This window comes from Podarcis erhardii (genome assembly GCF_964252035.2).
Source record: "Podarcis erhardii genome assembly, chromosome: 10".
NCBI classification, from domain to species: Eukaryota; Metazoa; Chordata; class Lepidosauria; order Squamata; family Lacertidae; genus Podarcis; species Podarcis erhardii.
The window spans coordinates 17,151,233-17,178,802 of NC_138500.1; the positions used below are offsets into that span (position 1 = coordinate 17,151,233).

Consider the following 27,570-nt stretch of genomic DNA (forward strand, 5'->3'; position numbering starts at 1 on the left):
CTGACCACTAGGGCATTCTGCTCTCCGCCTCTGAATTCCTGTGACCGGCAGGACCAACCAAGCTTGGAGTGTTTATGTCACGTTTTTAAAATCCATTAAAAGTGTGGATTTGTGGTCAGTTTGCATGCTTTGGATGTTGTACACGGATCTTTTGTTTCTTGACATGCGTCGCCCCGCTCTCCACCCTGAACCATTTATGAAAACAAGATGTTGAGGCATTCTGGATTTCTTGGCAAAACTCATTTAAATAAGCATCTCACATAATTTCAGAAGCAGAGGTCAGGGGCACGTTCCAATTCTTATTTTATTTAACGTGCTTCCAATTCTGCACCAATATTATCAGTCTGGGGACTTCATCATTGGTGGCATCATGTCTCAGATTTATATATCTTCAAGTATATTAACCTTCCGTAAACCTCCCTCTCCTGAATTTTTTGATGACATTTTGTAAGGAATTGTGGTTTTTATATAGTAAATATATGTTTAATAAGTATATTTCTGCATTTGACATGTGATGATTAAGAAGATGGCAATGATTTCTACTAGACTTCTCTCGTTCTTAGTAGTTTAGATGCTTATTGGGGGTGGGGTGGAAGATCTTGAGGTGTACCTCAAAATTCTTTGTGCAAGTTATGCCAACATTAGATTCAGAATTTCAATTTATTAGGTAGGTCAAATATGCCATACTTATTATGAAATTATCACTAGACAGCAGACACAATATTTTGCAGGATGCTTATTTGTTGCACACACATCTCCCACTGGGGGTTACTTCTAGGTTCAGTACCCCACTGGGATAAAAAGGAGCTGAAACGAAGTGGTTTCTGGGAAAGGGAGGAAACACGGGCAGTGGAAGTTTTCAGCACCTCTCCCAATTCAAGTCATTGATGAGGATGAGGATGAGGTTGATGATGAGGATGATGATGATGATGATGATTTATTATTTATACCCCACCCATCTGGCTGAGTTTCCCCAGCCACTCTGGGCGGATCCCAACAAAATATTTAAAACACGATAAAACACCAAACATTAAAAACTTCCCTAAGCAGGGCTGCCTTCAGATGTCTTCTAAAAGTCAGATAGTTGTTTATTCCCTTGACATCTGCTGGGAGGGCATTCCACAGGGTGGGCGCCACTACCAAGAAGGCCCTCTGCCTGGTTCCCTGTAACCTCACTTCTCACAATGAGGGAACCACCAAAAGACCCTCAGTGCTGGACCTCAGTGTCCGGGCAAAACGATGGTGGAGACGCTCCTTCAGATATACTGGGCCGAGGCCGTCGAGGGCTTTAAAGGTCAGCACCAACACTTTGAATTGTGCTCGGAAACATAGCCAATGTAGGTCTTTCAGGACCAGAGTTATGTGGTTCTGGCGGCCGCTCCCAGTCATCAGCCTAGCTGCCGCATTCTGGATTAATTGCAGTTTCCGAGTCACCTTCAAAGGTAGCCCCATGTAGAGTGCATTGCAGTATCCAAGCGGGAGATAACCAGAGCATGCACTACTCAGGGGAGACAGTCCACGGGCAGGGAGAGTCTCAGTCTGTGTACCAGATGAAGCACTAGGAACACCATTTCCCAGGCTTCACCAAAGCAAGAAACACTTTTGAGTAGCGCTCACGCCTTAAAAATTAGGCCTCTGAACCTGCTGAAGTCCTCTGTTCCACTGGTCCCCCTTCTTCATCATAAGTGTAGTGGAGAAAGAATGGGGCTTGGCGGCAAGGAAGACTGACTGTATGACTTCAGCCGGCATTGCTGGAGCTGGGGGGAAGCCCATTACAAACCGGAGAAGCAACATAGCTCATAGGTAGAGCTTCTGCCTTGCAAACAGATGATCCCAGGTTCAATCCCCAGCACCTCCAGGCCAGGCTAGGAATTGTCTTGCTGTCTGAAACCCTAGAAAGTCACTGCCAGTCAGTGAAGGTAACACTGATCTAAATAGACCAGTGGCTCCAACTCAGCTTCCTATGCTAGGCTCAAATGTCGGGGGGCGGGGGTTGGGCTTGCCTGGGGGTGGGTGTTTCAGAGACACATAGGCCATTCTGAATGAGCGTCTCCACCCCCATCGTTCTGCCCAGACATTGAGATCCAGCGCCGAGGGCCTTCTGGCAGTTCCCTCATTGTGAGAAGTGAGGTTACAGGGAATCAGACAGAGGGTCTTCTCGGTAGTGGTGCCTGCCCTGTGGAACGCCGTCCCTTCAGTTGTGAAGGAAATAAGCAGCTATCCTATCTTTAAAAGACAGCTGAAGGCAGCCCTGTTCAGGGAAGTTTTTAATATTTAATGCTGTACTGTTTTTAACATTTGATTGGGAGCCACCCAGAGTGGCTGGGGAGACTCAGCCAGATGGGCGGGGTATAAATAATAAATTATTATTATATTATTATTTCAGTGCCACCACAAAACACGAAGCACCATTTAAACTGATTGTGGATCTATACGCATGAGATGCTCATAAACGATGAGAATAATATAAGCACCACAAAACGACCTTGACAGATTAGAGAACAAGATGAATTTTAACAGGGAGAAATGTAAAGTATTGCACTTGGGCAAAAAAAATGAGAGGCACAAATACAAGATGGGTGACACCTGGCTTGAGAGCAGTACATGTGAAAAGGATCTAGGAGTCTTGGTTGACCACAAACTTGACATGAGCCAACAGTGTGACGCGGCAGCTAAAAAAGCCAATGCAATTCTGGGCTGCATCAATAGGAGTATTGCATCTAGATCAAGGGAAGTAATAGTGCCACTGTATTCTGCTCTGGTCAGACCTCACCTGGAGTACTGTGTCCAGTTCTGGGCACCACAGTTCAAGAAGGACACTGACAAACTGGAACGTGTCCAGAGGAGGGCAACCAAAATGGTCAAAGGCCTGGAAACGATGCCTTATGAGGAACGGCTAAGGGAGCTGGGCATGTTTAGCCTGGAGAAGAGGAGGTTAAGGGGTGATATGATAGCCATGTTCAAATATATAAAAGGATGTCACATAGAGGAGGGAGAAAGGTTGTTTTCTGCTGCTCCAGAGAAGCGGACACGGAGCAATGGATCCAAACTACAAGAAAGAAGATTCCACCTAAACATTAGGAAGAACTTCCTGACAGTAAGAGCTGTTCGACAGTGGAATTTGCTGCCAAGGAGTGTGGTGGAGTCTCCTTCTTTGGAGGTCTTTAAGCAGAGGCTTGACAACCATATGTCAGGAGTGCTCTGACGGTGTTTCCTGCTTGGCAGGGGGTTGGACTCGATGGCCCTTGTGGTCTCTTCCAACTCTATGATTCTATGATTCTATGATTCTAATATATATATATTTAATGCAGGTAAGCGTCCCGAGCACATGATGCCAGCATGCAGGAAGTCAAACAATGGGGAAACAATGAGGCACACAACCACCATTTGCAAACTAATAGTGGTGCTTATCTTCTATAACAGGGGTAATCAACATTGTTGGATTTCAACACCCAGCATTCCTGGCCATTGGCCATGCTGGCTGCTGCTGGCTGGAGCTGGAGTCCCACGAAATCTAGAGGGCACCACATTGAGCATCCCTGTCCTATGATCAAAACCTTAGATTCCAGACCCCACAATTCTGCACCTGACTACATTTAACACTCCTAAGGAAGGCTAAAATGTTTCGCCCAAGGCTCAGATATTTGGAAAAAAAGCTTAGACCATCTTCAACGAAAGGTGCTATTTAAGCTATGTGCCTCTTTTGCCTGACAGCGGAGCAGCTGGTATCGTAACGTCACATTTCATTTGAATCACGCCTGTTTCAAGAGTCAGTCTTGCTTTGAATCAAACTTCTCAAGGTTAGCTTAATGGTGGATGATGCATGACAGCTTTTCTCATCCCCAGAAAACAGCTTCAAAAGACCCAACAAGTGAATCCTTTATAAGAATGAAGTGGGAATCTTAATAATGAGGTGAAAATCCTCTGTACTCTTTTTATTATAATGCTGACACATTTCCACAACAGTTTGCAATTATTAAAAAGTCCTCATGAAATTCATCAGCATTTTACTGCAGATTTCCACTAATATACACAATTATAGACAATTTTACATGCTAGTTTCACTAATATATGTATATTTATGCATAGTATGTGCATTTTGGTACATGTTACTGGAGAACAGCACTGCAAACCTCAGAGAAGTGTGGATTTTGAAGACTGTTCCCCGTTGATCTATTGTTCAGGAAAGAGCAAATTAGGTAGGTTCACCTTTAAATGCAAATGAAATAAAAATTTCTCCTGATTTATCGTCCCAAATATCTGGACTTGATGAAAGCTGCATTTGGAGACCATCATTCAAGAGGCTGATTCTGCTAATAGAGCAAATGTTTTGCACCTATGTCAAGAGCCCAGTGTAATATATTAGAATTATTCTGATTCTACCATTCAAAGCCATTGGATTTGCATGATGGAGAGGGGAAAATGTAGGTTTTCTCAGCACAGAATTTGAATTTTTCTTCTCATTAAGAAGAGTACAAATACCCATGAAAGGTCAGTTTTCCTACAATGGTTTGTTGCAATGCATTGTGTTTTTAAGTAAGAAAAGTGAGAAAACAACAGTGCAAAAGTAGCACAAATTTCAAAAGCTCATCCATCATACTCACATTGACTCAGCTGGGTAAGCACGTCAAAGCTGGTCAGTCGCGTGTCAAAGACTGAAGGCTTGAGGTTAGATGACAGAGATGGCTCTGCAGCCTGAGTAGGCTATCGCTGTGGAAAGAAAAGGATTCAAGAGGTGAAGGATACAGTCCACACAGAGCATTTCTGTGTTATTGCACAACTCCCTTGAAGAGGGACGAAAGCAACATAACACTGTCATTTTACAGTCAGGAACTTTTGCAGAACAGACTTACTCCGGCAGCTGCAATAAAGACACAGGCTCCCCACACATAAGAGTGTGCAGGTGTGCAAGATTTCTGTTCACAGAAGAGAAGTAATAATAATAATAATAATAATAATAATAATAATAATAATAATAATTTATCTATACCCCACCCACTCTGGGCGGCTTCCAACACAATATTAAAATACAATAGTCCTTCAGATATTAAAAGCTTCCCTAAACAGGGCTGCCTTCAGATGTCTTCTAAAAGTCTGAGAGTTGTTTTTTCCTTTGACATCTGATATGAGGATGTTCCACAGGGCGGGCGTTGCTACCGAGAAGGCCCTCTGCCTGGTTCCCTGTAACTTCGCTTCTCACAGTGAGGGAACCGCCAGAAGGCCCTCAGAGCTGGACTTCAGTGTCTGGGCAGAACGATGGGGATGGAGACACTCCCTCAGGTATACTGGACTGAGGCTGTTTAGGGCTTTTAATAAGGAGGACTTTGGCTTATACACACCATTTAAATTGCACACAGTTTCTAGTACTCATGGACAAAGTGAAAACCACTACAAAAACCACCAAAGTCAGGTGAGAAACAATAGCAAGAGAAGCACCCTTCTCTTTTCCTGTCACCCAAAACCCTCTCCCAAAATAGGGTGGCCATGTCTCTCTTTTTTACAAGGTGTAAGTGGCCACCCTGGTCCAAACCCAGATCTTCATTTCTGCTGATGTCAAATTAATCTGACCTCCAGTGACTAGACTGGCCACGATCCAATTCCTGACAGTAAATCTGGGCTGTGAAGGATGGCAAGACTTGTGACCCCTTAACCCAATCACCCCCACATGTCCTGCAAGCTCTGAGAACAGGAAGAAGATATCTCAGAAGCCTTAAACTACCTGATATGGCAGCTAGCCTTTCTGGAAGAAAGTGCTCACCTCTCCACAATACCAACCTGAGCAGCTTCCTCATCCCTTTCATCTCCTCATCAGCTGCAACAGCCAAAGGAGCGCAGCTACTGCTTTGACAAGGATGTTGCTTATTCAAGTCATCTTACTTTTGTTAAAAGATTTTGCTATTTCCTCTCAGCCAGAAAGATTAGGAGCTGTTTATGGTCATGGGTAATTTGAAGAAAAACAATTAACTGAATAATGGCTACTGACTTGGGATCTCACCACAGTTAAAAATGAGCAGCTTTTTTTTTTTTGTGCACTTCTAATTTTAAAAGATTATGGAACTCGGTCTTAGGCTTGCACACGCCTCCCATACCTGCATAAAATTTTTTGGTGTGATTCCAGCCCTATGTGCCTTTAACAAAAAGTGTGCAGCTTGCCACAGGGCGCAGTGGTCCTATGGAGGCAGTTTCCAATGGGCTCCACATGAACGGCATTTTGTCCAAATCGAGTCTTAGTCAAAACAGCCCATGCATCTCTTTGCAAATCTTCACATCTAGGAATGACACAGGCCATTGGAGAGAGGCGTTTCTGCAACAGAATACCCCTGCCGGAGCAATCTGTTTACTGCTGTTAATAAAAATTACTTACTTCACTGCATTTCCCTAGACATTCCGTTTGCCGTCTAGCTTCAAAAAGCTCTGCTACCAAGAGCTCTAATGACAGCAGGATGTGGAGTTCATTGTGCCTTTCTGGAAAAGCTGAAGAAGTGCTTTTTCTGGGGTTTTCCTATCCAAGTTTTAATATGCGCACAGAATTAGTGCCATAAGGAGACAGGAAATAGCTGTTGGGACAAGAGGCAAATAGAAACTGACTCATTCGAAGCATCGCTTGGCAGCCGCTCACACTACCCTAGCTGGCAGAGAACAAAATTACTTCAAAATGGAGAAGCAGAGCAGTCACTTAAAATGAAGATGAATCTCTTTTGCAAGACATTTTGGGGGGTTTTTTGTTCTTAAATTTGACCACAAAGGAGTGTGGAATTCGTTGGGTATTATATAGGAAGTGTTAGCAGTGTTAACATGGGCTGTGATATAACTCTGTGTTTACAAATCTTGGGATGGAAGGAAGCACTGTTTTCCATTTCACAATGTGTTGCAGCACTGTTTCCAACAGGCTGCAGTTCGCCTTCTCCCCAAAGCTACATTATTCATTTCACTCGCTACTGTAGCAAAATTACATAATTAATTACATACATTGTGTGATTCATGTTGTCATTATGTTACTCCATTCCATTCATTTCAATGTGAAGGAAACACAATGCAAAAGCAGGGAGGATCACATAATCAATTGCGTATTTTCAGACTGAAAACAACAGCTGCAGAAAATACCAATCATATTTGCAGAATTGATTTCCATTTTGGTCATGGAGAAAATAAGCAGAGACCGGCAATTTCTGCTCCCGTTTCAGCTTTCATGGAATTCTCCAACACCCCTGAAACACACTCATCTTACTAATTGCTGGCCCCCACCTATCTCAGGAGAAAATGGAAGAGTGCACCAAACTTTTGGAGAGTTACAGCACCTGCTGTGGCTGTAGAGACCAATACAAGAGAGACATGGCTTGTTACAGCTGGGGCAGATGAAGGCATCAGTTGTGCTGATGCAGGTGTACTATGGCATTTATGCTTTCTGCCTTCCTCCCGGCAGTCATTCCTCCCCTGGTCACTGCTGTGGATACATGATCTGACTTGATTGCCTCCAGGTGCTGCAGCCGTCTGCAAGGGATTGCCACATGGCAGATTTAATGTTCCCAGCCTGGTTGAACAGGCTGCTCTTTGAATGGACGAACATACAGGATCAGTAAGTGAAATCTTTGGGAAAGTTGCCCAGGATCCAGCACCCCAGAGAATCTCTCTGGGCCATTGTAATTTGAGTACAGTGGTACCTTGGTTCTCAAACTTAATCCATTCCAGGAGTCTGTTCGACTCCTGAAACCGGTCAAAACCATGGCACGGCTTCCGATTGGCTGCAGGAGCTTCCTGCACTCAAGCTTTGGACGTTCAGCTTCCAAAAAACATTCGCAAACTGGAACACTTACCGTATTTTTCGCCCTATAGGACGCACCATCCCATAAGGCGCACCTAGTTTTTTTGGGGGGAAATAAAGGGAAAATAATTATTCCCCCCCCCAGGTGCGGGGCTGGGGCGGGGGAGGCCCGAGCTTCCCCGCCCCAGCCCCCAAACAGGCAGCTCTCTGCAAGCCGTGGGAGCCCAGCGCTGGCTCCCACTGCTTGCGGAGAGGTCCGCGAAGCCTGGACGCGCTGAGCTCAGCGCGCACAGGCTTCTGCATGCAGGCAACTCTCCCCAAGCAGCGGGAGCGCTCCTGCTGCTTGCGGAGAGGTCCGTGAAGCCTGCAGAGCGAGAGGGGTCGGTGCGCACCGACCCCTCTCGCTCTCCAGGCTTCAGCGAAAGCCTGCATTCGCCCCATAGGACGCACACACATTTCCCCTTCATTTTTGGAGGGGAAAAAGTGCGTCCTATAGGGCAAAAAATACGGTACTTCTGGGTTTGTGGCATTCAGGAGCCGATTTGTTCGGCAACTAAGCCGTTCAGGAACCAAGGTTTCACTGTACTGGGGCAGGGTAGAGATATAGCCACAAATGCTGTGGTAATGCAACCTAAAATCTTTGCGACACAGACAAAATATAGCCACAGGTAGCTTCAGGGTTACCTCCAAGTTTGAGGGCCCCTTCAGAGTGCCCCAGTCCTGCAGTCCATGCCAGGCACTATAGAGCCACCATTTTAATTCCCACAATGCCCCATGCTTAGCACTACTCCAGGACATTGAGGGAAACTAAACGAGCAGCTCAGACCTAGCCACCTAATGGGTCAGCTGGTAGCATTCATTGGTGAGCTCCGCTAAGGTCCTGGAGCCCCCAAGAGCTGCCTGGGGAAGCAACAGCTGATGCCAGCCTGCATGACACAAAACATTTAATACTGCATTACCCCTTAGTGAACAATTGGCCAGCTGTACTGCTAAATAAATGGGAGGCAATGTGATATATATATATATCTCTCACATACAGGCTCAGTGCAAATAATGACAGAAGTCAGCAAGGGAAAACCAACCAATGAGCTGCTATGATGGAAGAATAGCAGCTGGGAAAACTGAGGTCAACTCAGCTCTGTTATTTTTTAATTAAAAATAAACACTGCATTTGCCATAAGGGGATTGGTTAGCATTCCATCTTGGAAGGAAGGGAAGGGTGAGGGTTTTGTGTGTGTTTTTTGGTTTCCAGCAGTATCCAGGGGGCCACAGGTTCCCTGCTGCTATTCTTTTATGTGTTGCTGTTGTGGTTTTAAAAAGTAAACAAATAAATAAAACATTATTCTTATCGAAAATTGTGCAGAGTGCACCCCGCATTCATAAAGCTAGGTGAGCATGCAATATAACATACAACAGACTCCTTTCATGCAGGGCACTTCAGAAACACCACTGCACGGGAGTCCGTTTCCCTCCTGTGGACCATACATAATACTTCCAATCAATGCTGCATTCCTCTATACCCACAAATAGTTTACTTATGATGTGAATTTTCGCTTGTTGTTCCCTTCTGTTTGTCGACCTTTGATTGATTATCTCAGGAAATAATAATCAGGAAATATATCAGGAAACAGACTCTTTTCGTCAAACTGAATGAGTGGGAAAGGGTTCTTTGGCTGCATCCGCACTATACAATTAAATCAGTATTGCACCACTTTAAAAAGCCTTGTCTTCACCCAAAGGGTCCTGGCAACACTAGTTTGTTAAGGGTGCTGAGAGTTGCTAGGAGGCCCCTAATTCCCCATCACAGAGCTACAGTTCCCAGCATTCCCTGGGAAGAGCCACTGATTGTTAAACCTCTCTAGGAATTATGGTCCTGGGGTGGGAATAGGGGTCTCTTAGCAAGCAACTCTCAGCCCCCTTAACAAACCACATTTCCCAGGATTCTTTGGGGGGAAAGACATGACCATTTAAAGTGATATGATACTGCTTTAAATGTGTAGCACGGATGGGGCCTTTGTCTCTCTGCCTTGTAGGGCAAAGGAGTGTGAGACGGGCACTGCAAAAACACAGCCAGATGCCTCAATATGACTGTGACAGATGCTTAAAACTAGCCAATTTCCCCCTCTTTGTCTGCAGGAAACACAAATAGTATTAGTTATTTATGGCATTCCATTATTTTTGCGCTTCTCATGGGAAACCTACTCGTTGCTGAGTGTTAGCTCCTAAATGTTCTCAAGACTGCACTCAAGTCTATGAACTACACAACCCGCTGCCATCCACCAAAATGTCTTTCCATTGCTCCTTGGGGAGAAAAATGCAAGGAAGGAAGAAGAAGAAAGGAAGTGGGGGCAGAGCTAGACATCTCTTCTCTGCTTCCCAGGATATGCTCATACACAAGTTCATAAGGGAAGGATGCCAAACACCTTTCAGTATCTGGGAGACAGCGTGGTATAGTGGTTAGAACCCCCCTTGCCAGCTTGTGCTGGACTGTGGCCCATCTGCCCCAGTTAGCACAGGATTCAGTCTTGCCTGATCCTTTACAGGAGGAACAAAGAACCTGTGGCCTTTGAGGTGCTACTGGACTACAATTCCCAGCATCCCTGGCTATGGGGGCAGGGCCTGATGCAGCCCAGCAGTATCCAGGGGGCCACAGGTTCCCCGCTGCTATTCTTTTATGTGTTGCTGTTGTGGTTTTAAAAAGTAAACAAATAAATAAAACATTACTTTTTGGGGGGTGGAGTGGGCATTCCTAGAAACTCACAGGTGTGTTCTTGCTTTAAATGAAGGCACTAGGCAATGTAAAAGAATAAAAAAAATAAAAATCAACCGAATTTAAAATACGGTGGTACCTCAGGTTACAGAGGCTTCAGGTTACAGACTCTGCTAACCCAGAAATAGTACCTTGGGTTAAGAACTTTGCTTCAGGATGAGAAGAGACATTGTGCGGCAGCAGCAGTGGGAGGCCCCACTAGCTAAAGTGGTACCTCAGGTTAAGAACAGTTTCAGGTTAAGAACGGACCTCCAGAATGAATTAAGTTCTTAACCCAAGGTACCACTGTGCTACTAAATAGGTTAGGGTGGGGAACCACTGGCCCTTCAGAGGTCGTTGGGCGTCAGCTCCCATCATCCCTAACCACAGGTCATGCTGACTGGGGCTGATGGGAGTTGGAGTCCCAATAAGTTTCTCATCCCTAATTTAGATTCCCCACCCCCCTCAGTTTCACATTGACAGATATTACACCACCATTATCACTTCTTTGGCTGAGCTCAGCACACCCAAACATCTCTTGAAACCCGGCGCTATGTTCCCAAACTCACAGAAATGGATTAGGAGCATAGGAAGATAGAAGGATACTGCCTTATACCAAGTCAAACCATTGAGCTATCTAACTCAGTACTGTCCACACTGACTGTCAGGCAGGTGGTCTCTCCCAGCCCTACCTGGAGGTGCCAGAGATAACACCTGGGACCTTCAGCCACACTGCTGAGCTATGGCTCCTCCTCTTGGTATCTTTCTGCCCTTTCAAAGACCTATAGCAGGAAGTAGTTTGGGAGCTGGGATTCTAAGCTCCTGACCTATGCAGCATCTATTTCTTGAATGCCAACACACACCACTGAATGAAGTCTCAAAGTAATTATCAGGAAAACAATGGCATTATTCTTCTCAAGGCAAGCCATCCTCTCTCTCTCTCTCTCTCTCTCTCTCTCTCTCTCTCTCTCATATTTCTCTCTGTCTCACGAGTGCTGTACAGCAGAAGTTCTCCAGAATGATGATCGCTCTGGGATGCCTTCGCAGGAATTTGGAATGCCTGACTGAAAGTTTCCAAATAGTCCCCCTTTGACTTTTTCCCATCCACTTCAATAGTGCAGCGAAATGCTTCAAATTCTTCCTCTGAACTGCAGAAATGATGTCTGTATGTGACAATGTGTCACATCCACTTGCCTGGCAAGGGATACGGCGGAGATAAAAAGCTGCTTCTCCCCTTCTTTTCTCGCTTTTAATGGTGCCTCGGCGTCAACTGGATCTCCAGTTACACATTTATTTGGCTTGAAATTAATACCGGAGTTGAATCTAACACGTACACTTTCTGTTCATTTACAAGAGCTAGAGCAATGAATGCTTGTTTATTACACTGCAACAGAGCTAGCCCATGACATTTTGGCACCTGAGGCAGATACCAAAATGACATATTCCTTACTTTCCTTGTCAAGGAAGTAGCGGGTGAGGGAGAATCTACATCAGGATGGGGGGGGGGATTGACATCAGAATCTGCTGCCCTGGTGGATCTGCCGCCTGAGGCAGTTACCTCCCCTTGCCTTATGGGTGGACCAGCCCTGCACTGAAGGTTTCCTTTCCCTAAATCTGGGCCGGGGTTCATGCAAACAGGCACCCTCTAGGCCATGGGTAGGCAAACTAAGGCCCAATCGCCTTCTAAATCCGGCCCGTGGACGGTCCGGGAATCAGCGTGTTTTTACATGAGTAGAATGTGTCCTTTTATTTAAAATGCATCTCTGGGTTATTTGTGGAGCCTAGGAATTCATTCATCCCCCCCCCAAAAAAAAATACAGTCCGGCCCCCCACAAGGTCTGAGGGATGGAGGACCGGCCCCCTGCTGAAAAAGTTTGCTGACCCCTGCTCTAGGCCACAGATAGGAGATCCTATGGCCTTCCAGACATTATTAGAATCCAACCTCCATAATCCCTGTCTGTCACTCCTGGAGTCAACATCTGAAGGGCCACAGGTTTCCTATGACTGTTCTAGGCTGAAAACAAATACAACTTTGACTCCACTTCTATTTGCATGTTAATTTGGGAACAATAAACTGAGATTATATACTACTTCCACAAGCCCCCTCTGACCACAACATGCAAGTAGGGCAGCAGCAAGTATCTAGCACCAGGAACTCTAGGAGTCAGTCCTATATCACAGTAGCAGTTTTGCCAGAAGAGGGAGCTACTGATAATTGCTCTTGGGCACTACCCAGCCAGATGGCCAGAAGGAGGTACCTCAGTTTAGTGACCCGGCACTTTTCAGGTGATCTAAGCCTCAAGCGGTGTGGTATAAATCCACAAACCTTAGCCAACCTCTGCAGTCTGAGCAGCTTCTTTGTATATAGAAATCTAGTTGCATCATACAAGCTGCCTACTTGCCTGCGACCAAGCTACCTCCTGGTTTGCCAACAGCACCTCCAGACTGGGAGAAGGAGGTGTTGGAAGTAGAAGAAGCAACAGGGTTTAGTTAGCAGGAAGAAGCTATGGCAGAGAGCAGTCCTAATTCAAAGGCTGGAGAGGAGGAGGGCCAGGAGACAGAGATGAGGCCGGCTGCTGAAGAATCCAGGGAGTCTCCCCCTCCTGTTGCAACCATCTCTACCCACCTCCGGGCTCCAAGAACACACAGAGAAATGAAAAGAGCAGAGGAGAGATTGGTTGCACACAGGCACAGTCTCCAATTGCTTGGGGGGGGGGGACACCCTGGAGAGGAGGTAGCTGTAGGAAGGACCATCAGTCCTCGCAACTGCCTCACTGGGGCAAGACCTACTGGGAAGAGTTGCTGGAACCACGAGACCTGAGCTGTTTTTGTGTCTTTGTATGAAGAGTTGACTTCACTGACACCATGTTTTTTATATCTGACCTGCACCTGACAGCGAAGGGGGATAAAATGGAGAGGCAGCAAAGTGTTGCATGTCACCTTGAGCTCCTTGGAGAAAAGGTGGGAGATATATATATATAATGAATAAGTAAGCATCTGGAACGTCACAGGTTTCCCCACCCAACAGAGACACCAAATAGAGTCCCATCTGTTTTTGCTACCTGCCGGACTGACTGTACAGATGCAAACATGGCTTCCCTCTTTCAAACGACTTTCAGGAATGCCCAAGCTGGACCAAAATGTCTTCTGCAATAGCAATTTCTTCAAATGACATTCCTGCCTGACATTGCCGGCCACTGATGGTAACAATTAAGGCAATTGCATATGAGAAAATATGGGTCTAATGTCACTGCAATTAACATATGGCAAATAGCACTGTGCTATTAGTCTATCATAAGGACTGTACATCTGATTCCTGTTTTCACTGGAACGAAGCTATTTTGGCTGGAGTGAGTCCAATATCTCTGCCTTTTTTGGCATAGAGAGCGTTTGTTCCATTTTTGGATGAGCAAAACTAAAAAACTTTCTACTGCCGTTAGGGAAGACTGAGATTCTTGCACATCTGACACAGGTCATAGCCATGAACCTTGAAAGGAGATTCATTCATCATTTTTACAGCAATACAACTTGAAACTACGAGCAAAAATAAATCAAGAGTTTGTATTTCTTTCATGGTGGTGCAGTTCCTGTGCAGGCAGCAGGGTACAGATGTATTAATCAAAGAGGGACCAGAGGTTTTCTCACAGAAGAAAAGGAGTGAGTTTTCAGGCTGTATTGGGTTTGAGGAGGCAGGGCATAGTTAATTTGCTATGTCTCAATACAGTACAGGAAGTTACCCAGTAAACCCGGGGTGAGCAATCTCCAACCCCTGAGGCCATTTCCCCCAAACCATACACATCTGTCAATCAGCAGACATCACTGGGTGATGTGAGTGGGGCGGGGAATGTGCTGGCGAAGTAGGCCACTGCTACCAACAGCATTGAACCCTTTGCTCATCAGCTGTTGAGCAGAGGCTTCAACCCTGCTCCATTTGGTTGCATGTGGCCAAAGCATAGTGTGGGGCTGTTTGAAAGCCCTTTTGCAAACAGATCCACACTGCTCTTCAAAGCTATGGTTTTCAGAGCTTCAAAGAGCAGCATACGGTTGTTTGGAAAAGGGCTTTCAAACAGCCTCACTCTGTGCTTTGACGTTCCAACCACTGGGGCTTCAAACCGCATCTTCAAGTGATGACATCAGGTGATTGACACCTTTGGTGTCAAAACTTGTCTCCTAGAAGTGAGGAAATAAGGATCTGGCCCACTGACCAGAAAAGGTTCCCTACCCCTTCTGTAAACAGCTACTCCTGGAACTCTCTACTTCTCCAGGAAATGGGGAATATGGATCAAGTGTCTGTGTTTGTCATTGCTCAACCTAGTTTTCACAAAATCACAGAATTGTAGAGTTGGAAGAGACCATGAGGGTCATCTAGTCCAACCCCCTGCAATGTAGGAATCTTGTGCCCAAGGTGAGGCTTGAACTTACAACTCTCAGATTAACAATCTCAAGTTCATGGCCCTCAGTCAGCTGCAAACAGAGCAGGTGAAACCTCTATGCAGTCTGCTCTCCTCAGCAATCTGCAGTCCCTTCCTCTCTCCAACCATTGCCATATAAATATGCCCTGAGAAGGCAAAACCATTAACAACTCTCAATGGAAATTTATTCCTCTGTTGCAATCAGCCTTGAAGGCCTCTGAATCGCTAGCCCTTTTTTTGCATGGGGGGGATGACAAAAACCCCTTAACAAAATGGAATGTCAAGTAAGTAAAGCGCCAACTGAGCCAAGAGACCTTGAAGCAGCTTAGTCAATTCCCAACAACATCTCTCGATATGCCAAGAATAGCAAACACATTCCAAGGACAAATGGGGAAGATGCAAAACAACAGATATGGCCTGCCTCTCACTGTAGCCCCTGATCCAAGCGAGGAAGCTAGCAACACAGGGCTAGAGAGAGACTGTAGTATATATGGGAGAGGCCAACATATTCTGAGACAGACCCTGCACAGACTTCTCTAAGCTAGGGTTGGGCAGACACAGCAAGATTCACAAACCAGAGCAGGTGCCAAATGCCATCAGCACAGACACGTGCTTAGAATTCTGGAGCCAGGTGCTGCTCATAGTTCTTTCTTCCTACACAGATCCACTGCTGGTTGTCTTTTAAGCTTTTGTCATCAGAACAGAGGAGGGGCAAGGAAAAACCATGGCAGTACTTCTTGCTGCTTTTGCTAAAAAAACCAAGCATCAGGAAGGAACCCATGCAGGACCAAGGTCAGAGGTTGGCAACATTAGGCAACCCCAACAATCTGTGGACCCCACTGCTGCTTTCTGGAGGCTCCTGGTTCTGATGCTTGATAAGGTGGCCATACACCACCCAAAAAAGAGAGGGCAGCGATTTGCATCAAATGTGCATTATGCTAACATTTACATACACAGATTTAGAAATAACCACTGCAATTTAATTACCCATTTAGAAATAATTACATTATTAAATAGAAACATGATACCTTTCACCATATGGGAAAATAAATGCTATGATCAGGAGAGCGGTGTGCCTGCCCAGTTTGCTGCCCAGGTGATACTAACTGATGGTTGATGAAGTTGCTGATGGGCAACTTCATGGTCCTTCCTGCTCTCCTCTTTAAAAGTTATTTAGCTTTAAACTGGATTCGGACTAGACAGTCCTTCAACCGGGCCAGTTCAAGACTGTTCAGTCCCTGGGCCAAAAAGCAAGATGGCGCTTCCCACCCCAATCCATTTACAGAAGCCAACTGGAGGAAGTTGAGTCTCACTTCAACACTGGTGATGGGACGGTACTCCTAAAGGCAGAAGGCTAGCATGGAGGGAGCAGACCACATGGCACATAGATCTCTGTCCTCTAAAACCTGGCTGCCACCCCTTGTCCCAAAGCTCCTGCCATCTAAGGCAGCTGCCTCACTCCAGCGAATGATGGGGGCAGTCCAGTCCTTCAAATAGAGGGCAATTTCAAGCAGACGATTGCCCTTTGTAAAGTAGGACATGTGAAAACAATGTGCAAAAATGTGTATGTTTAGAGTAAACCACACAAAAAAATAAGCACCAATTTTCAAGATGATGTTTGGGGGGTGGGCGAGTTTGCAAGCTGATACAGAAATGGGGAAAGCAGAACTCAAGATTGGAAACAAACAAACAAGTCCATCCCTACTTGGGGGTGAGACTGATGGCCTCAACATCCACTTTATGCTTCCATATGTTCTTTTGAACATATGAAGAAGGCCCAGCAGATAAATCCCCAGCATATCCTCATCTTTGATGACATTGGGATTGCCAGGGTTTCTAGTGGCCTAGCCCTCCCTCCATTAACATGAACAAGGGGGAAACTGAACGAATGAGATTTCTGTGTTAATCTCTGAGCTCTCATGCTAACCATAAAGCTCCCATACATTTTCCTCTTTTTGAAGTGCCCACTTTCAATGTTATGTTAATTTTTAAAATGCCTATAAATATTTTTTGTAAAATGAATAAATAAATATTTGCACTGTAGGTAAAGTCTGCCATTTCAAGCTATTGGCTTGGGCTTTCCTGCTTCTCCTTGGACCACTGGACTGAAACTGAAAGAATGTGTTATGTTATGAGCCTATTAAGGTTTCAGTTTCAGAAAAGCACTTAAACTCAGTTCTCAAAATAAATACGCAAGCAAAAACACGAATTAAAATCCATACATTATTTTGCAACAAACTCAAATTAATGAACGAGCCCAATGAATTAATTGCTTGTGACAGCCATTAGAAAATAATAAGACACACAACCCTTTTTCTATCCCACTCTGTTTCACAATGGAAACTTCATAACATATTTCCATATAAATCACGCATGTCTCTTTTTTGCAAGTATTAAATTTTTTAAAATAAAAAAACCTGCAATTAGTGGTAAACCTAAATTTTATCCTATGCTATAAATAACGCTGCTAGTTTGCCCCATGAATCTTGCTGTTCGTTCAAACCCATAAATTTCCCTTGAGAACTACCTGGCTTCTGCTACGGTCCATAAAAAGGGGTTTCGATCGTTATGGGTTTTGTTGGTGCCCAAGTAAACAGCCAAAGGATTGCCTCATTGGGACATACCTTCAGAATGAATCAAGGTTGCCCAGAACAGCCCACCACATATGGACATTTAGCAGTTTATATTTAGAAGCCAGAGTCCTGGCTGGACAAGGTGCTCAGTACTTCACAATAAGTTGCTGGACCCTTCTAGTACTTCTGGGGGAGAGGCCAAGACTTAGTTCAGGGGTTGCCAGTCTCTGGACCCATGGACACTTATGGGTTTCCTTCTCCTTCTCCCTTCCCTGTACCACATTTCCACCCTCCCCACCTACCCCAGACAGAAAGAAAACATTTGCACTTGCACACACACACACACACACACACACACACGGTTCTGTCTCATGTTAGCCATGCTCAAAGCAGATTCATTGAAATCAATCGACATTACTAAATTTAGTCCATTCATCTCAATGGTTCTACTCTAGGTAGTGCATATAGTTGGATTCAACACTTTGCTTTTCCATGGGGGTCAAGGTTAGACTCAAATCCAGTAGAATTAAAATGGATTTGCATGATTTTTCCATGCAACCTCCACACTCGCCAAATCAAACTGAAACTTTAATTGGTGACTGCACTTAAAAAAAACAACCCATCACATTACTAGAGTTTGCCAGCACCATAAAACCATTGAGCCAAGGCATGAGATGACAACAAGACCAACAGAAGACCATCTGCAGACACAGAGGTGACCTACGATTTCATGCTCGTTTTCAGGATATTCTTGTAAAAATTATGAGGCCTCATCAGGGTCTGTGCCTTGGATCCATGTCTTTATGCCATGGCAATGTTAAAAAGTGCAGGATCCATAATTTTTAGAGTTCAGACAATGGAGACACATGTGATCTGTGATTTGAGGGGGAATGGATTAAAAAAAACATGCAATTTCAATAGGCTCTCTTTTCTTTGATCCAACTTGTGTGTGACTGCTCTTTTTCTCTCTGGCACTCCATGTTCTCTCTCAAACTCTCTTGAACTCTTTCCCTTCTGAAACCTCTAGCACCCTCACTTCCTCCCCTCGCCCCACCTCTCCCTGATAACTTCTGTTTCCCTTCCCCCAATCTTCAGGCTCACTCCTCTTCCCCCTCCATTCTGTTGATCTCCCTGTGTTCCTTACCTTCTCAGGTGCACCAATCTGTACCTTGAAAATCACATCGAGCTGGAAGACTGCCACTCTTCCAATTTCCTCCCTCAGCTCTATGCCATTTTGGGGTGCGGGAGATGAAACCACCCTTTCCACCTCACAATGAAGGGAACTGTGTGCAGGGATGTAGAGGCTCTGCAGATACCAGGGGAAGTTCTCAAAGACACCATTGTGCTGGTGGGTGACCCCAGACTTAGTCATTAGATGCACCCTTTTCATGAAGGCTCCTAGGTTCAACCCCTGGTATCTCCACATAAAAAGGACTGAGTAGGAGGGGAAGGGGAAAAAAATCCCTGCCTGAGACCCTGGAAAGCTTCTGCCTACCAGAGTAGATAATACTAGGTTGGGTGGACAATACTTTGGTAGGAGTAGTTTCCATGGTGCCTTGTAGATGCTGTTGGGCTACCACTTACACCCTTCCCAACATTTGGCCATACTGCTTGGGGCTGACGTTGGACTACAGCTCCTATCAGCTCCATCCCCCATGGCTGATGGTCAGTGCTGATGGGAATTGTAGTCCATCGTTGCCTGGAGGGCACCACATTGGCTACTTCTGGCCTAGGGCAACTTCCTACATTCCTGTGACCGCTGCATTCCTGGAGTAAATATAAAGCAAACTTTAAATTTATAAGTACAGTGGTACCTCGGATTAAGAACTTAATTTGTTCCGGAGGTCCGTTCTTAACCTGAAACTGTTCTTAACCTGAAGCACCACTTTAGCTAATGGGGCCTCCTTCTGCCGCCGCACCGCCGGAGCACAATTTCTGTTCTCATCCTGAAGCAAAGTTCTTAACCTGAGGTACTATTTCTGGGTTAGCAGACTCTGTAACCTGATGCGTCTGTAACCTGAAGAGTATGTAACCCGAGGTACCACTGTAAAATAATACACGCGGACTGAAAACATGGCCATAGGGGAAAAAACAGACATAGCAGGATTCACTGTGGTCACTAGCTTTGTTCTTGCACACATAGAGATGAGACGTGCTCCACATGTTTCTACTTGGTTGGTTCGTTCTGGATTGCCCTTGGGGTTTTGGACATGACTTTTCTTTCCTAGGGTTTTGAATTTTCCTGAATAGTTAAATTTTTGTTGTTATGTAAACTATAAAGAACCACAGGGTATCTACACACGCTCTGTAAGCCTATGGTTTTTTTGCTTTCCAAGTTCCATCTGTAGGCAGGCGGAGCTTGGAATCCTTGAAGGGTGGCCAGGTCCTCAGAGTGCGCAGATATGCTTTCATTTGGGCAGTAGAGGAATGGAATGAATTCAGCACCCCCTCTTCTACAAGCCACAAGCAAACCCTGAAAATTCCACATTCCACATGCCTCAGGAAATGAGGAGATATGTCTCCACGGGGTCCATTTATTGGGTGCTTCCAGACAGACACTTTTAGGGGGTGGGATTCAACTACATACCTGCAAATTTAGGCCGTGCAATTATAGCTGATGGGGAGGTTTTGCCCGGCACCCCCATTTTTTCCAATAAGGAAGGTAAAAGGTAAAGGGACCCCTGACCATTACGGCGCTCATCTCACTTTATTGGCCGAGGGAGCCGGCATACAGCTTCCGGGTCATGTGGCCAGCACGACAAAGCTGCTTTTGGCGAACCAGAGCAGTGCATGGAAACACCGTTTACCTTCCCACGGGAGAGGTACCTATTTATCTACTTGCACTTTGACATGCTTTCGAACTGCTAGGTTGGCAGGAGCAGGGACCGAGCAACAGGAGCTCACTCTGTCGTGGGGATTCGAACCGCCGACCTCCTGATCGGCGAGCCCAAGAGGCTCAGTGGTTTAACCCACAGCGCCACCTGTGTCAATAAGGAAACTGATGAGGAAATACACAGTATGGGACAAAACATGCTCTTTGTGATGATTTTCAAGGTGGAGCTTTGTTTTTGATGTTTATATAGGTTTTGATGTTTATATAGTTTTTGATGTTTATATAGTTTTTCTTTTCATTTTTGGATTTAAAATTGGGGCTCCTAGTAAGAAAGGTACCCATTCCTTGTGAGATGAAGAGATATCTTCTCACACCAACGATACTACTCAATCATTAGGAACATATATAGGTGGATTAATGACGGGTAAGCAGACCACATGGTGATTTGCCTGCATGGTGCAAAGGTCGCAGGTGTCACACATCATCTAGGTAGCCTGTTAGGAGGGGGCAGTGGTTGTGGTGCGTCTTCACACAGTGCATAGTTGAACACCACATAGCCCATAGTTTTGGAACTCGTTCCCACAAGACATAGTAATAGCCACCAACGTGGAAGGCTTTCAGCATGAAAGAAAAGGCTATCAATGACTAGTAGCCATGTGGGAATCACAACTGGGTAGAGGACGGTTGCACTGATGTCTAGATGGGCCTTTGGTCTGATCTAGCAGGGCTCTTCTTGTGCTAGCTTGAACCCAAGGTCAGTCAAATCATTTTGGTAGCTGAGGCAGATGCCTCTTCCCCATCCCATCTGAAAAGTTGGCTTAGGCCTGCCCTGTGGAAGACAGGCATTGTCTGCAACCTAAGCATTCCTCCCCTTTTGTAGCATACCGCACCGCACCACATATTTTCTGCATAACAAGAGCAAACGGTCCGGGCTCCTCCTTGACCTGATTCACTGGGGCAGGCCACAGAGAGGGGGCAGGAATGATTCAGATCTGACTGACAAAAATCAAGTCTGAGGCATGAACTAATGAAAAAGTATCAGGTCCTTGTTGATGCAACGTGGTAATCAGTGTCCTTGCAATGTGGATATGGCGAGGAGGATGACAGCTTTGGAGCCAGTAAAATACTATGATCCAACGCTCCTTGCAGCTCCAATGTATACTCAGAGCTTCCTCATTTTCACCAGCGTTTAGCTTGTGAAAATGTCTGCACCATGAACTGCAGGAAGCCACCCTAAAATAGTCCTTTTCTAGCCCAATATTGTCTACCCTGTCTGACAGTAACTCTCCAAGACCCAGGTAGAGGGTCTTTCACATCATCTGCTACTAGCCCTTTAAACTGGAAATACCAGCAATCGAGGTGGGACGCGGGTGGTGCTGTGGGTTAAACCACAGAGCCTAGGACTTGCCGATCAGAAGGTCAGCGGTTCGAATCCCCACGACAGAGTGAGCTCCCGTTGCTCGGTCCCTGCTCCTGCCAACCTAGCAGTTCGAAAGCACGTCAAAGTACAAGTAGATAAATAGGTACCACTCTGGTGGGAAGGTAAACGGCGTTTCCATGTGCTGCTCTGGTTCGCCAGAAGTGGCTTAGTCATGCTGGCCACGTGACCCGGAAGCTGTACGCCGGCTCCCTCGGCCAGTAAAGCGAGATGAGTGCCACAACCCCAGAGTCGGCCACGACTGGACTTATTGGTCAGGGGACCCTTTACCTTTACTAGGGATCGAACCTTCCATGTGCAAAGCATTTACTCTACCACTGATCTATTATTTGTCCCCTATGGTAAAGGGAGGCTGCACACAGAGACTTTCTGCTGGGCATGTTATCTGTGCTGGCACCATGGACAGATGCCCCAATCATCCACACAGCCATCCAGCCTGTTGTTCACTAACTTGGCCTCCCCATCCTCAAGAACCAGCTGCATCATGAGTCACAGCCAATTAACAACATGGACCTAGAATGGTAATGAGGGTAAGATGTGCCAGCATTTCATACTCTTGTTATGCACTTATGTTTTAGATTAAGGTTTTTTATGTTTATGTTAATTCCAATCCTTTGCTGCGCACACACCCTTTTATTTAGCAAATTGTGATTTCACTGAAAATCTAAGTGGGAGTTCTCCCCCTCCATCCCACACAAAGTGAGGCAAATAGGAAATCTACATATTGCAACAGGAGTCCTGTAACACCATTTTAATGCCCTTTCACTCGGCAGAATCAGGCAATTTTTGTTTTGTTTTTGGAGTTGCTTCATTTTCCCTTGTTAATTTTTCTTTTAAGACTACTTTTGATGCTTAGAAACTCTAAATACGTTCTATGGAAGCATAGAAACAAGGGCATTTGCTTTGACAAAGCCACCCAATAATTTATCAAGTTAGAGAAGTTCTACTCATTTCACAGCAACCATTCTGTGGCAGAAGATTGCCAATTTTGTGCCATATAAGCAACTGTCTGCAACAGACTTGTACAAAGCAAGCAGACAGAACTGTTCACAGTGCAAGAATGGAAGGGGATACCCTCCTCCTTTCTTTCACTAATAATCTTGCAACTGCTGTCTGAAAGTAATCAGCCCCTACTTTGTTCCAGCTGTGAATGAATGGGATAGCTCAGACCATAACTCGATTCATGTTTAAAACCCAGTGTGGTTGAAAGAACATTGTGAAGAAGAGAGAAAATCAAGTCCCTACTAAGTCACAAGATTTGCTTTGGGTAAATCATTAGCTCTTTTCCGGTCAGATGTGGTGGGTCAGCAATGCAGTGGCAGGTTCTGCTTCCAACCTAAGTGTGTTTATTATATCTAAACAGAGTCCACATATGTACAAATTTCTGGCATGCATAGATTTTGATGATCTGTAACACCCATCAGGGGACGCGGGTGGCGCTGTGGGTTAAACCACAGAGCCTAGGACTTGCCGATCAGAAGGTTGGCAGTTTGAATCCCCGCAACGGGGTGAGCTCCCGTTGCTGGGTCCCAGTCCTGCCAACCTAGCAGTTCGAAAGCACGTCAAAGTGCAAGTAGATAAATAGGTACCACTCCTGCAGGAAGGTAAACGGCGTTTCCGTGCGCTGCTCTGGTTTGCCAGAAGCAGCTTAGTCATGCTGGCCACATGACCCAGAAGCTGTACGCCGGCTCCCTCAGCCAATAAAGCGAGATGAGTGCCGCAACCCCAGAGTCAGCCACGACTGGACCTAATGCTCAGGGGTCCCTTTACCTTTTACCTTTAACACTCATCAGAACAAGCAAGCCTAGCCAATGACCAGGGTTAATGGCAGTTGTGGTTCAGCAACATCTGAAGGAGCACTGGTTCCCCACACCCACCCTAATGTATGCATGCTGTTTGTGCCAGAGTTTGCCACTGCAATGCTGCTCCCTTGCACCACCACCACCCCACACGGTGCTTTTGCCCCACATGAATCTCATGCTATGACCTTCAACCATTAATTTCAAATATGATGTCTTTAATGTAAGTGTTCCGTTCATCCTTGAAACAAACTCGGAAAAACACTAATATTTGCATTTTGCAAATGAGAGTGCTGAGATCTAGGGCTTCCTTTCGAGTCAACCTATAAGGTCAAGAGGGGATCTCAGGTGCAGGGCAAACTTGAGTCTCCATATCACCACCCAGGCTTTTGCTGTGGGCTCCTTATCTTTTTGCTGCAGGCTCTTTATCTTGCACAGGTGACTGTGGCCAGCAAAATGCAGGGTCGGTTAGTAGATTGACATTCTAAGCCATAAGCAAATCTGCCTTTTCTTTAGAGCATGACATTCAATTATCGTTATCTCCCCATGTGTAGCTGCACGCTCAATTAATAGCTGTAAAACCAAATCTTCCTTCGTACCTAAATTATCTTAGTGCCTTGCCAAGGATTTGATTTGATTTGCTAAAAAGATTGGAACGGCATAAAGCACAACAGTACAAAGAGCACATTTTGCTCTCCACCGAGGGTGAACTGGGTAGCAGCTTTGGACGGTAGAACCATTCGCAAGGTACAGTGAAGTCTTCTGAACCTATAAACCAGAATTACCAGGTCTTTCACCAGAGTTGTTTAACACACACACACACACGGAGGTAGCATAGTGGGAAAATGATGACAAAATGCACCTTCCACTGCACATGTTTCCATGTGTTTTTAAGGGGTCCTTCTTAGGGCTTTGCGTGCAGTCTTCTGTTCGTGCAAGCTTCTGCTTCTCACAGCCAGAAGGGGATTGCAAAAGCTTGTCATGTGAAGAGACTGTAGATAGACATTATGGGACCAGCCTGTCTATCAGCATCTACTCAGGTGCCCACAAAAGGTCTCACCAAATATCCCTTTAAAAATCCACAATGCACAATGTTGGCTCTTCCTATTCAGTTCTTGTTTGCACTTCCTCAGCCTCTCCTACATTGAAGACGCACCCTTAAACAAACCCGCAGCTCACTGGATGCCAGGACTGGACCCTTCTGCTCTGAACAGAGGAGATGTGAAAAGAACCTCTCTCTGTGAGTGAACGCAGTGGTGGCTACTGCAGGTGCCCTTTCCCCCTTAATGGGAGAGCTGATGGGGGCATGCCTGCACCATTTTGTGACCCTGACTCTGACGTTATTAGGTAAACTTTGTGAAGAGGTTGCCAGTCAGAGTAAACAGTAGTGAGCTAGACAGACTAATGGCTCAATTTGATATAAGCTGGTCCTTTCACCAACCATGAAAACAAGAAGGTAGAAAACAATCACCATGGGGAAAGCAGGCTTGTATTTCACCCAGAGACTTAAGATTGGTTCTACACATTGCTGAAGGCCATAAATTATCTTCCTTGATCCCTTCTGATCTAGTCCCCTCCTTCCTTGCATTCTTCATAATGTGCATCCATCACATGTCAGAATGATTCATCTTAGGCGCTGTCTTTGTATAAACTTCCCCTACCCCTCCGAAGGATTAATCCCCTCCTCATTCTGATGCCCATGTAATCTAATCTCCCAGAAGCACCTTATCAGTGACTGCATGCAGGAAACATGAGAAATATCTAATAAGGGAATTCCTTTCTTTGACCAAACTTATCTTTGAGAAGCTCCAGCCTCTCACTCCCAATGAGAATCTTGTTTAACAAAAATATATATCACAGGTTCATTCACAAGTGCATGTACATGGGTATTTTTACTCTGCAAACCCATTCATAGGAAGGGGGACATTTTTCCAGAGTGGACCTTTTTACCTGCAGTACAGAGAGTGCCCAAGACTTTTTGGTGCACGAGGCAGAAAATCCAGATGATGTCCCCAACCTTCCAAAATCTTCTTCCCGAGATAGACAGCTCCACCCTACCTAGATCTGCCAATTCTAGGGGGCCATAGACACCTTCCAATATTTGTTGGAAGGGGGCTGAGAGCCCTCCATGTTGAGGGGCCTGGTGCACATCAAGTGCAAGTAACATCACACGCACAACATGCCTTGCATGCTGCAGATTCAGTGACTGGCTCCGACAGAGCACTCAGCCTCCTTCAAACAATGCGATGTTGTGCGGCGTGCCATGCACGCAATGTTTAATGACAATTTTGTAGAGAAGTGGTGCAAAATGTAATCAGTTTGCTTATAGATTGGCCACTTATGCATTGTTTTGTGGGTGGGTGGGAAATGCATCACCAAATACAGAGAAGAAAGAGGACACAGATTTGCCTAATATTAGCATAATGTTGCAAGTTAAGCACAAAGCTACAAAACCAAGCAGCATAAATCAACAGGTTTCAGCATGTGAAATGCTTGTCATTTAAGACACACAATATTAACGCTCAGAACTATGTGTGTTTTACTCCTATGCAGAAGAATGAGCCTTTCATCATGACAGAGTGCCGTGCCTTCTGTTCACCATTCATTAACAACCCACCCAAGCCCTGTATCTGATTAGGCTTCTAGGCCAATTTGAGATCTAGATCAGTTATTTCCAGACACATCCCCCCCAATGGACCACTTGCAAATTGCTGATGGTGTTGGTAGACCACCTATTTATTTTTTCTGCCTGTAATAGCAATTATCAATGCACTGTGGTAGATGCTGTGCGATTTTTAATAGTATTCTTAGTGCTTCTTTTATTTCTCCTATTGTATCACAAATAGCATCCTATGGAATTCATATCTAAAATCAACATAAGGCATAAAAAGCAATTAAAATTGAGAATTTAAATACAATATAAGAAATAACAAGCAACAAAAAATAAAAATCAATATGAGCGTTTAATATGGACATGCCACGGACCAGCTGAATGAAGCTCGCAGCCCACAGTTTGGGAACCCCCTGATCTAGAATATCTTGGTTTAAAAATTCAGTATGAGTATCATGGAATTAAGGAATGCAAAGCCAACACGTGAAACAGAAGTGTTTTTCTGACCATGTGCTGAATGCTTTTTCCTTATCCATGAATTTTCCTTATCCATGCAACCAGATCTGGAATTAGGGACCAAAAGGGTTCCAAACAGGCTTGAGACTTGTCATCTAAAATATCAGCCTCCGCTTCATGGCTCTCCCCCACCCCACTCCCCATGTAACACAGTAAACCACAGTAAACTAGGGCTTTCCTTTCATTTCTCAGAAGGAACCCACAGATGTGCTGAACGAAAATGAGGGAGCTTAGGAAATGTTAAGAAGCGCTTCATGAAAAGTAAGCAACTCAACCAGCTCTTTGCTCGTTGGCTGGTGTCCATATTGCCTAATATGGTTAGCAAAATGTTTGACTGGAAGCGAGTGCACGGGCAAGGGCCAAATTTAACAACTAAGCAGAATGCCAAGGAGCCCTCTGCTTAGGCTCAGGGAAATTGCAGCACGGAGCAGATAACTTGACTGCAGCCCGCCAGTGGTTCTGTGTTACAGAAAGCAGATAGCTTGGTTTTCTCCCTGCCATCAGTGAAATGCAACAGTAAACATCATTTACCATAGAAGGAGTGCGGAGTTAAAAGCTGCTTGACTGTCTTGGGCTATATAAAGGAAGGAAGGACATCTAGGGTGCTCCTGAGATCAGGTGGCCCTCAGGCCAAATTTAGCCCCCCACGGAAGTTTTATGGGGCCACAATGAACCAAAATGCAGTGAAATACCTGCCTGCAGCTTTGATCAAAAAGGAGAGTAGACAGAAACTATTTCACTTCGAGACAAGCAAAAAAATTATCATGAAAAGAATTCTCTGAGACATCTTTGGTTTTTTTGGGGGGGGGGTTAGAACCCTTCTGAAAAAGAGGACGCTTCTGCAGAATATTCGCTGGTTATTCTCGGCAGCTTGCCA

General features: G+C 45.2%; 1 protein-coding gene across 5 annotated transcripts in view; it reads right to left on the reverse strand.

Annotated features, from left to right (window-relative positions):
* Window positions 1–27,570, reverse strand: part of CALD1 (caldesmon 1) — a 190,384-nt gene that overhangs the window by 109,489 nt on the left and 53,325 nt on the right. For all 5 annotated transcript variants that reach the window (XM_081879744.1, XM_081879742.1, XM_081879741.1 and 2 more), the window contains exon 2: window positions 4,605–4,710. The gene's annotated coding sequence lies outside the window, so the exon portion shown is untranslated. The remainder of the gene's footprint in view (window positions 1–4,604; window positions 4,711–27,570) is intronic.